Source organism: Oncorhynchus kisutch, unplaced genomic scaffold (assembly GCF_002021735.2).
Source record: "Oncorhynchus kisutch isolate 150728-3 unplaced genomic scaffold, Okis_V2 scaffold372, whole genome shotgun sequence".
NCBI classification, from domain to species: Eukaryota; Metazoa; Chordata; class Actinopteri; order Salmoniformes; family Salmonidae; genus Oncorhynchus; species Oncorhynchus kisutch.
Genome location: NW_022262317.1, coordinates 60,915 through 72,500, shown reverse-complemented (window position 1 = coordinate 72,500; position 11,586 = coordinate 60,915).

Below are 11,586 nucleotides of genomic sequence, written 5' to 3'. Positions count from 1 at the left end.
CGAGTGTGTCATTGACGATCAGGCCAATTTATCGATATAATCCCGGAACCGCACAGGGTGTATGTCCGCCCCGAAATTGGGGGTAAAATTCGGTTAAACACAAAACGTGAATAAATCAGAAAGTACACATCCAATCTGGATGGGGGTTTTTTAAAACGAAAGGGCACATATAGACGAGCATTTACATTTAATTAAAACCGTTTTTGTATAAAACATTTTAATAGAAAATCGTGTTTTAAGTTTTGGGAAAAAAGTGAATGTTACAGGAAACATAGGTGCCTATGGATGCGAAATGTTTTTGATATGCTGCAATTGTTGCCCATCACGAGAGAGGGTATGAGACGAAATTTGGGACCTCTAGCCCTTCGGGAAGTATTTTTAATCATTTTTTGAAAATTACAGAAATTGGTCGGGAAAATGGCAGAGTCCACACTTTTCAAAGCCGTGCACCTGGTGATTGAAAACGTGCATCTGGTAACCCAAAAATTCAAATATGGTTCTAAATACACTTGCAGGTGTTCCAGACATCCATGCCCGCTATGGGAGCACCCTACTACGGCCCTCTATCAATGGGGGCCCGTCCTGAGTGCTTTATTTACTGTTTAAAATTTCACGATGGATACTGATTGCTATACAAGCGGTAACCCAAAAACACAAATATGGTCATAAATGCATTTAACGGTCATTCTGATTTTAATGCCCGCTATAGGAGCACCCTACTACGGCCCTCTTTCACTCAGGGCCGTCCTGGGTGCTTTATGGACTGTTTGACAAGTGCTGGAGGAGGAAATAGAGCCGTGCACCTGGTGATTGAAACCGTGCATCTGGTAACCCAAAAACACAAATATGGTCATAAATGCATTTAACGGTCATTCTGATTTTAATGCCCGCTATAGGAGCACCCTACTACGGCCCTCTTTCACTCAGGGCCGTCCTGGGTGCTTTATGGACTGTTTGACAAGTGCTGGAGGAGGAAATAGAGCCGTGCACCTGGTGATTGAAACCGTGCATCTGGTAACCCAAAAACACAAATATGGTCATAAATGCATTTAACGGTCATTCTGATTTTAATGCCCGCTATAGGAGCACCCTACTACGGCCCTCTTTCACTCAGGGCCGTCCTGGGTGCTTTATGGACTGTTTGACAAGTGCTGGAGGAGGAAATAGAGCCGTGCACCTGGTGATTGAAACCGTGCACCTGGTGATTGAAAACGTGCATCTGGTAACCCAAAAATTCAAATATGGTCCTAAATGCATTTAAGGGTCATTCTGATATTAATGCCCGCTATGGAAACACCCTACTACGGCCCTCTCTCTGTCGGGGGCGACCTGAGTGCATTATGGACACTTTGAAATTTCACGATGGATACTGATTGCTATACAAGCGGTAACCCAAAAACACAAATATGGTCATAAATGCATTTAACGGTCATTCTGATTTTAATGCCCGCTATAGGAGCACCCTACTACGGCCCTCTTTCACTCAGGGCCGTCCTGGGTGCTTTATGGACTGTTTGACAAGTGCTGGAGGAGGAAATAGAGCCGTGCACCTGGTGATTGAAACCGTGCATCTGGTAACCCAAAAACACAAATATGGTCATAAATGCATTTAACGGTCATTCTGATTTTAATGCCCGCTATAGGAGCACCCTACTACGGCCCTCTTTCACTCAGGGCCGTCCTGGGTGCTTTATGGACTGTTTGACAAGTGCTGGAGGAGGAAATAGAGCCGTGCACCTGGTGATTGAAACCGTGCACCTGGTGATTGAAAACGTGCATCTGGTAACCCAAAAATTCAAATATGGTCCTAAATGCATTTAAGGGTCATTCTGATATTAATGCCCGCTATGGAAACACCCTACTACGGCCCTCTCTCTGTCGGGGGCGACCTGAGTGCATTATGGACACTTTGAAATTTCACGATGGATACTGATTGCTATACAAGCGGTAACCCAAAAACACAAATATGGTCATAAATGCATTTAACGGTCATTCTGATTTTAATGCCCGCTATAGGAGCACCCTACTACGGCCCTCTTTCACTCAGGGCCGTCCTGGGTGCTTTATGGACTGTTTGACAAGTGCTGGAGGAGGAAATAGAGCCGTGCACCTGGTGATTGAAACCGTGCATCTGGTAACCCAAAAACACAAATATGGTCATAAATGCATTTAACGGTCATTCTGATTTTAATGCCCGCTATAGGAGCACCCTACTACGGCCCTCTTTCACTCAGGGCCGTCCTGGGTGCTTTATGGACTGTTTGACAAGTGCTGGAGGAGGAAATAGAGCCGTGCACCTGGTGATTGAAACCGTGCATCTGGTAACCCAAAAACACAAATATGGTCATAAATGCATTTAACGGTCATTCTGATTTTAATGCCCGCTATAGGAGCACCCTACTACGGCCCTCTTTCACTCAGGGCCGTCCTGGGTGCTTTATGGACTGTTTGACAAGTGCTGGAGGAGGAAATAGAGCCGTGCACCTGGTGATTGAAACCGTGCACCTGGTGATTGAAAACGTGCATCTGGTAACCCAAAAATTCAAATATGGTCCTAAATGCATTTAAGGGTCATTCTGATATTAATGCCCGCTATGGAAACACCCTACTACGGCCCTCTCTCTGTCGGGGGCGACCTGAGTGCATTATGGACACTTTGAAATTTCACGATGGATACTGATTGCTATACAAGCGGTAACCCAAAAACACAAATATGGTCATAAATGCATTTAACGGTCATTCTGATTTTAATGCCCGCTATAGGAGCACCCTACTACGGCCCTCTTTCACTCAGGGCCGTCCTGGGTGCTTTATGGACTGTTTGACAAGTGCTGGAGGAGGAAATAGAGCCGTGCACCTGGTGATTGAAACCGTGCATCTGGTAACCCAAAAACACAAATATGGTCATAAATGCATTTAACGGTCATTCTGATTTTAATGCCCGCTATAGGAGCACCCTACTACGGCCCTCTTTCACTCAGGGCCGTCCTGGGTGCTTTATGGACTGTTTGACAAGTGCTGGAGGAGGAAATAGAGCCGTGCACCTGGTGATTGAAACCGTGCACCTGGTGATTGAAAACGTGCATCTGGTAACCCAAAAATTCAAATATGGTCCTAAATGCATTTAAGGGTCATTCTGATATTAATGCCCGCTATGGAAACACCCTACTACGGCCCTCTCTCTGTCGGGGGCGACCTGAGTGCATTATGGACACTTTGAAATTTCACGATGGATACTGATTGCTATACAAGCGGTAACCCAAAAACACAAATATGGTCATAAATGCATTTAACGGTCATTCTGATTTTAATGCCCGCTATAGGAGCACCCTACTACGGCCCTCTTTCACTCAGGGCCGTCCTGGGTGCTTTATGGACTGTTTGACAAGTGCTGGAGGAGGAAATAGAGCCGTGCACCTGGTGATTGAAACCGTGCATCTGGTAACCCAAAAACACAAATATGGTCATAAATGCATTTAACGGTCATTCTGATTTTAATGCCCGCTATAGGAGCACCCTACTACGGCCCTCTTTCACTCAGGGCCGTCCTGGGTGCTTTATGGACTGTTTGACAAGTGCTGGAGGAGGAAATAGAGCCGTGCACCTGGTGATTGAAACCGTGCACCTGGTGATTGAAAACGTGCATCTGGTAACCCAAAAATTCAAATATGGTCCTAAATGCATTTAAGGGTCATTCTGATATTAATGCCCGCTATGGAAACACCCTACTACGGCCCTCTCTCTGTCGGGGGCGACCTGAGTGCATTATGGACACTTTGAAATTTCACGATGGATACTGATTGCTATACAAGCGGTAACCCAAAAACACAAATATGGTCATAAATGCATTTAACGGTCATTCTGATTTTAATGCCCGCTATAGGAGCACCCTACTACGGCCCTCTTTCACTCAGGGCCGTCCTGGGTGCTTTATGGACTGTTTGACAAGTGCTGGAGGAGGAAATAGAGCCGTGCACCTGGTGATTGAAACCGTGCATCTGGTAACCCAAAAACACAAATATGGTCATAAATGCATTTAACGGTCATTCTGATTTTAATGCCCGCTATAGGAGCACCCTACTACGGCCCTCTTTCACTCAGGGCCGTCCTGGGTGCTTTATGGACTGTTTGACAAGTGCTGGAGGAGGAAATAGAGCCGTGCACCTGGTGATTGAAACCGTGCACCTGGTGATTGAAAACGTGCATCTGGTAACCCAAAAATTCAAATATGGTCCTAAATGCATTTAAGGGTCATTCTGATATTAATGCCCGCTATGGAAACACCCTACTACGGCCCTCTCTCTGTCGGGGGCGACCTGAGTGCATTATGGACACTTTGAAATTTCACGATGGATACTGATTGCTATACAAGCGGTAACCCAAAAACACAAATATGGTCATAAATGCATTTAACGGTCATTCTGATTTTAATGCCCGCTATAGGAGCACCCTACTACGGCCCTCTTTCACTCAGGGCCGTCCTGGGTGCTTTATGGACTGTTTGACAAGTGCTGGAGGAGGAAATAGAGCCGTGCACCTGGTGATTGAAACCGTGCATCTGGTAACCCAAAAACACAAATATGGTCATAAATGCATTTAACGGTCATTCTGATTTTAATGCCCGCTATAGGAGCACCCTACTACGGCCCTCTTTCACTCAGGGCCGTCCTGGGTGCTTTATGGACTGTTTGACAAGTGCTGGAGGAGGAAATAGAGCCGTGCACCTGGTGATTGAAACCGTGCACCTGGTGATTGAAAACGTGCATCTGGTAACCCAAAAATTCAAATATGGTCCTAAATGCATTTAAGGGTCATTCTGATATTAATGCCCGCTATGGAAACACCCTACTACGGCCCTCTCTCTGTCGGGGGCGACCTGAGTGCATTATGGACACTTTGAAATTTCACGATGGATACTGATTGCTATACAAGCGGTAACCCAAAAACACAAATATGGTCATAAATGCATTTAACGGTCATTCTGATTTTAATGCCCGCTATAGGAGCACCCTACTACGGCCCTCTTTCACTCAGGGCCGTCCTGGGTGCTTTATGGACTGTTTGACAAGTGCTGGAGGAGGAAATAGAGCCGTGCACCTGGTGATTGAAACCGTGCATCTGGTAACCCAAAAACACAAATATGGTCATAAATGCATTTAACGGTCATTCTGATTTTAATGCCCGCTATAGGAGCACCCTACTACGGCCCTCTTTCACTCAGGGCCGTCCTGGGTGCTTTATGGACTGTTTGACAAGTGCTGGAGGAGGAAATAGAGCCGTGCACCTGGTGATTGAAACCGTGCACCTGGTGATTGAAAACGTGCATCTGGTAACCCAAAAATTCAAATATGGTCCTAAATGCATTTAAGGGTCATTCTGATATTAATGCCCGCTATGGAAACACCCTACTACGGCCCTCTCTCTGTCGGGGGCGACCTGAGTGCATTATGGACACTTTGAAATTTCACGATGGATACTGATTGCTATACAAGCGGTAACCCAAAAACACAAATATGGTCATAAATGCATTTAACGGTCATTCTGATTTTAATGCCCGCTATAGGAGCACCCTACTACGGCCCTCTTTCACTCAGGGCCGTCCTGGGTGCTTTATGGACTGTTTGACAAGTGCTGGAGGAGGAAATAGAGCCGTGCACCTGGTGATTGAAACCGTGCATCTGGTAACCCAAAAACACAAATATGGTCATAAATGCATTTAACGGTCATTCTGATTTTAATGCCCGCTATAGGAGCACCCTACTACGGCCCTCTTTCACTCAGGGCCGTCCTGGGTGCTTTATGGACTGTTTGACAAGTGCTGGAGGAGGAAATAGAGCCGTGCACCTGGTGATTGAAACCGTGCATCTGGTAACCCAAAAACACAAATATGGTCATAAATGCATTTAACGGTCATTCTGATTTTAATGCCCGCTATAGGAGCACCCTACTACGGCCCTCTTTCACTCAGGGCCGTCCTGGGTGCTTATGGACTGTTTGACAAGTGCTGGAGGAGGAAATAGAGCCGTGCACCTGGTGATTGAAACCGTGCATCTGGTAACCCAAAAACACAAATATGGTCATAAATGCATTTAACGGTCATTCTGATTTTAATGCCCGCTATAGGAGCACCCTACTACGGCCCTCTTTCACTCAGGGCCGTCCTGGGTGCTTTATGGACTGTTTGACAAGTGCTGGAGGAGGAAATAGAGCCGTGCACCTGGTGATTGAAACCGTGCATCTGGTAACCCAAAAACACAAATATGGTCATAAATGCATTTAACGGTCATTCTGATTTTAATGCCCGCTATAGGAGCACCCTACTACGGCCCTCTTTCACTCAGGGCCGTCCTGGGTGCTTTATGGACTGTTTGACAAGTGCTGGAGGAGGAAATAGAGCCGTGCACCTGGTGATTGAAACCGTGCACCTGGTGATTGAAAACGTGCATCTGGTAACCCAAAAATTCAAATATGGTCCTAAATGCATTTAAGGGTCATTCTGATATTAATGCCCGCTATGGAAACACCCTACTACGGCCCTCTCTCTGTCGGGGGCGACCTGAGTGCATTATGGACACTTTGAAATTTCACGATGGATACTGATTGCTATACAAGCGGTAACCCAAAAACACAAATATGGTCATAAATGCATTTAACGGTCATTCTGATTTTAATGCCCGCTATAGGAGCACCCTACTACGGCCCTCTTTCACTCAGGGCCGTCCTGGGTGCTTTATGGACTGTTTGACAAGTGCTGGAGGAGGAAATAGAGCCGTGCACCTGGTGATTGAAACCGTGCATCTGGTAACCCAAAAACACAAATATGGTCATAAATGCATTTAACGGTCATTCTGATTTAATGCCCGCTATAGGAGCACCCTACTACGGCCCTCTTTCACTCAGGGCCGTCCTGGGTGCTTTATGGACTGTTTGACAAGTGCTGGAGGAGGAAATAGAGCCGTGCACCTGGTGATTGAAACCGTGCACCTGGTGATTGAAAACGTGCATCTGGTAACCCAAAAATTCAAATATGGTCCTAAATGCATTTAAGGGTCATTCTGATATTAATGCCCGCTATGGAAACACCCTACTACGGCCCTCTCTCTGTCGGGGGCGACCTGAGTGCATTATGGACACTTTGAAATTTCACGATGGATACTGATTGCTATACAAGCGGTAACCCAAAAACACAAATATGGTCATAAATGCATTTAACGGTCATTCTGATTTTAATGCCCGCTATAGGAGCACCCTACTACGGCCCTCTTTCACTCAGGGCCGTCCTGGGTGCTTTATGGACTGTTTGACAAGTGCTGGAGGAGGAAATAGAGCCGTGCACCTGGTGATTGAAACCGTGCACCTGGTGATTGAAAACGTGCATCTGGTAACCCAAAAATTCAAATATGGTCCTAAATGCATTTAAGGGTCATTCTGATATTAATGCCCGCTATGGAAACACCCTACTACGGCCCTCTCTCTGTCGGGGGCGACCTGAGTGCATTATGGACACTTTGAAATTTCACGATGGATACTGATTGCTATACAAGCGGTAACCCAAAAACACAAATATGGTCATAAATGCATTTAACGGTCATTCTGATTTTAATGCCCGCTATAGGAGCACCCTACTACGGCCCTCTTTCACTCAGGGCCGTCCTGGGTGCTTTATGGACTGTTTGACAAGTGCTGGAGGAGGAAATAGAGCCGTGCACCTGGTGATTGAAACCGTGCATCTGGTAACCCAAAAACACAAATATGGTCATAAATGCATTTAACGGTCATTCTGATTTTAATGCCCGCTATAGGAGCACCCTACTACGGCCCTCTTTCACTCAGGGCCGTCCTGGGTGCTTTATGGACTGTTTGACAAGTGCTGGAGGAGGAAATAGAGCCGTGCACCTGGTGATTGAAACCGTGCACCTGGTGATTGAAAACGTGCATCTGGTAACCCAAAAATTCAAATATGGTCCTAAATGCATTTAAGGGTCATTCTGATATTAATGCCCGCTATGGAAACACCCTACTACGGCCCTCTCTCTGTCGGGGGCGACCTGAGTGCATTATGGACACTTTGAAATTTCACGATGGATACTGATTGCTATACAAGCGGTAACCCAAAAACACAAATATGGTCATAAATGCATTTAACGGTCATTCTGATTTTAATGCCCGCTATAGGAGCACCCTACTACGGCCCTCTTTCACTCAGGGCCGTCCTGGGTGCTTTATGGACTGTTTGACAAGTGCTGGAGGAGGAAATAGAGCCGTGCACCTGGTGATTGAAACCGTGCATCTGGTAACCCAAAACACAAATATGGTCATAAATGCATTTAACGGTCATTCTGATTTTAATGCCCGCTATAGGAGCACCCTACTACGGCCCTCTTTCACTCAGGGCCGTCCTGGGTGCTTTATGGACTGTTTGACAAGTGCTGGAGGAGGAAATAGAGCCGTGCACCTGGTGATTGAAACCGTGCATCTGGTAACCCAAAAACACAAATATGGTCATAAATGCATTTAACGGTCATTCTGATTTTAATGCCCGCTATAGGAGCACCCTACTACGGCCCTCTTTCACTCAGGGCCGTCCTGGGTGCTTTATGGACTGTTTGACAAGTGCTGGAGGAGGAAATAGAGCCGTGCACCTGGTGATTGAAACCGTGCACCTGGTGATTGAAACGTGCATCTGGTACCCAAAAATTCAAATATGGTCCTAAATGCATTTAAGGGTCATTCTGATATTAATGCCCGCTATGGAAACACCCTACTACGGCCCTCTCTCTGTCGGGGGCGACCTGAGTGCAATTATGGACACTTTGAAATTTCACGATGGATACTGATTGCTATACAAGCGGTAACCCAAAAACACAAATATGGTCATAAATGCATTTAACGGTCATTCTGATTTTAATGCCCGCTATAGGAGCACCCTACTACGGCCCTCTTTCACTCAGGGCCGTCCTGGGTGCTTTATGGACTGTTTGACAAGTGCTGGAGGAGGAAATAGAGCCGTGCACCTGGTGATTGAAACCGTGCATCTGGTAACCCAAAAACACAAATATGGTCATAAATGCATTTAACGGTCATTCTGATTTTAATGCCCGCTATAGGAGCACCCTACTACGGCCCTCTTTCACTCAGGGCCGTCCTGGGTGCTTTATGGACTGTTTGACAAGTGCTGGAGGAGGAAATAGAGGCCGTGCACCTGGTGATTGAAACCGTGCATCTGGTAACCCAAAAACACAAATATGGTCATAAATGCATTTAACGGTCATTCTGATTTTAATGCCCGCTATAGGAGCACCCTACTACGGCCCTCTTTCACTCAGGGCCGTCCTGGGTGCTTTATGGACTGTTTGACAAGTGCTGGAGGAGGAAATAGAGCCGTGCACCTGGTGATTGAAACCGTGCACCTGGTGATTGAAAACGTGCATCTGGTAACCCAAAATTCAAATATGGTCCTAAATGCATTTAAGGGTCATTCTGATATTAATGCCCGCTATGGAAACACCCTACTACGGCCCTCTCTCTGTCGGGGGCGACCTGAGTGCATTATGGACACTTTGAAATTTCACGATGGATACTGATTGCTATACAAGCGGTAACCCAAAAACACAAATATGGTCATAAATGCATTTAACGGTCATTCTGATTTTAATGCCCGCTATAGGAGCACCCTACTACGGCCCTCTTTCACTCAGGGCCGTCCTGGGTGCTTTATGGACTGTTTGACAAGTGCTGGAGGAGGAAATAGAGCCGTGCACCTGGTGATTGAAACCGTGCATCTGGTAACCCAAAAACACAAATATGGTCATAAATGCATTTAACGGTCATTCTGATTTTAATGCCCGCTATAGGAGCACCCTACTACGGCCCTCTTTCACTCAGGGCCGTCCTGGGTGCTTTATGGACTGTTTGACAAGTGCTGGAGGAGGAAATAGAGCCGTGCACCTGGTGATTGAAACCGTGCACCTGGTGATTGAAAACGTGCATCTGGTAACCCAAAAATTCAAATATGGTCCTAAATGCATTTAAGGGTCATTCTGATATTAATGCCCGCTATGGAAACACCCTACTACGGCCCTCTCTCTGTCGGGGGCGACCTGAGTGCATTATGGACACTTTGAAATTTCACGATGGATACTGATTGCTATACAAGCGGTAACCCAAAAACACAATATGGTCATAAATGCATTTAACGGTCATTCTGATTTTAATGCCCGCTATAGGAGCACCCTACTACGGCCCTCTTTCACTCAGGGCCGTCCTGGGTGCTTTATGGACTGTTTGACAAGTGCTGGAGGAGGAAATAGAGCCGTGCACCTGGTGATTGAAACCGTGCATCTGGTAACCCAAAAACACAAATATGGTCATAAATGCATTTAACGGTCATTCTGATTTTAATGCCCGCTATAGGAGCACCCTACTACGGCCCTCTTTCACTCAGGGCCGTCCTGGGTGCTTTATGGACTGTTTGACAAGTGCTGGAGAGGAAATAGAGCCGTGCACCTGGTGATTGAAACCGTGCACCTGGTGATTGAAAACGTGCATCTGGTAACCCAAAAATTCAAATATGGTCCTAAATGCATTTAAGGGTCATTCTGATATTAAATGCCCGCTATGGAAACACCCGACTACGGCCCTCTCTCTGTCGGGGGCGACCTGAGTGCATTATGGACACTTTGAAATTTCACGATGGATACTGATTGCTATACAAGCGGTAACCCAAAAACACAATATGGTCATAAATGCATTTAAACGGTCATTCTGATTTTAATGCCCGCTATAGGAGCACCCTACTACGGCCCTCTTTCACTCAGGGCCGTCCTGGGTGCTTTATGGACTGTTTGACCAAGTGCTGGAGGAGGAAATAGAGGCCGTGCACCTGGTGATTGAAACCGTGCATCTGGTAACCAAAAAACACAAATATGGTCATAAATGCATTTAACGGTTCATTCTGATTTTAATGCCCGCTATAGGAGCACCCTACTACGGCCCTCTTTCACTCAGGGCCGTCCTGGGTGCTTAATGGACTGTTTGACAAGTGCTGGAGGAGGAAATAGAGCCGTGCACCTGGTGATTGAAACCGTGCACCTGGTGATTGAAAAACGTGCATCTGGTAACCCAAAATTCAAATATGGTCCTAAATGCATTTAAGGGGTCATTCTGATATTAATGCCCGCTATGGAAACACCCTACTACGGCCCTCTCTCTGTCGGGGGCGACCTGAGTGCATTATGGACACTTTGAAAATTTCACGATGGATACTGATTGCTATACAAGCGGTAACCCAAAAACACAAATATGGTCATAAATGCATTTAACGGTCATTCTGATTTTAATGCCCGCTATAGGAGCACCCTACTACGGCCCTCTTTCACTCAGGGCCGTCCTGGGTGCTTTATGGACTGTTTGACAAGTGCTGGAGGAGGAAATAGAGCCGTGCACCTGGTGATTGAAACCGTGCATCTGGTAACCAAAACACAATATGGTCATAAATGCATTTAACGGTCATTCTGATTTTAATGCCCGCTATAGGAGCACCCTACTACGGCCCTCTTTCACTCAGGGCCGTCCTGGGTGCTTTAT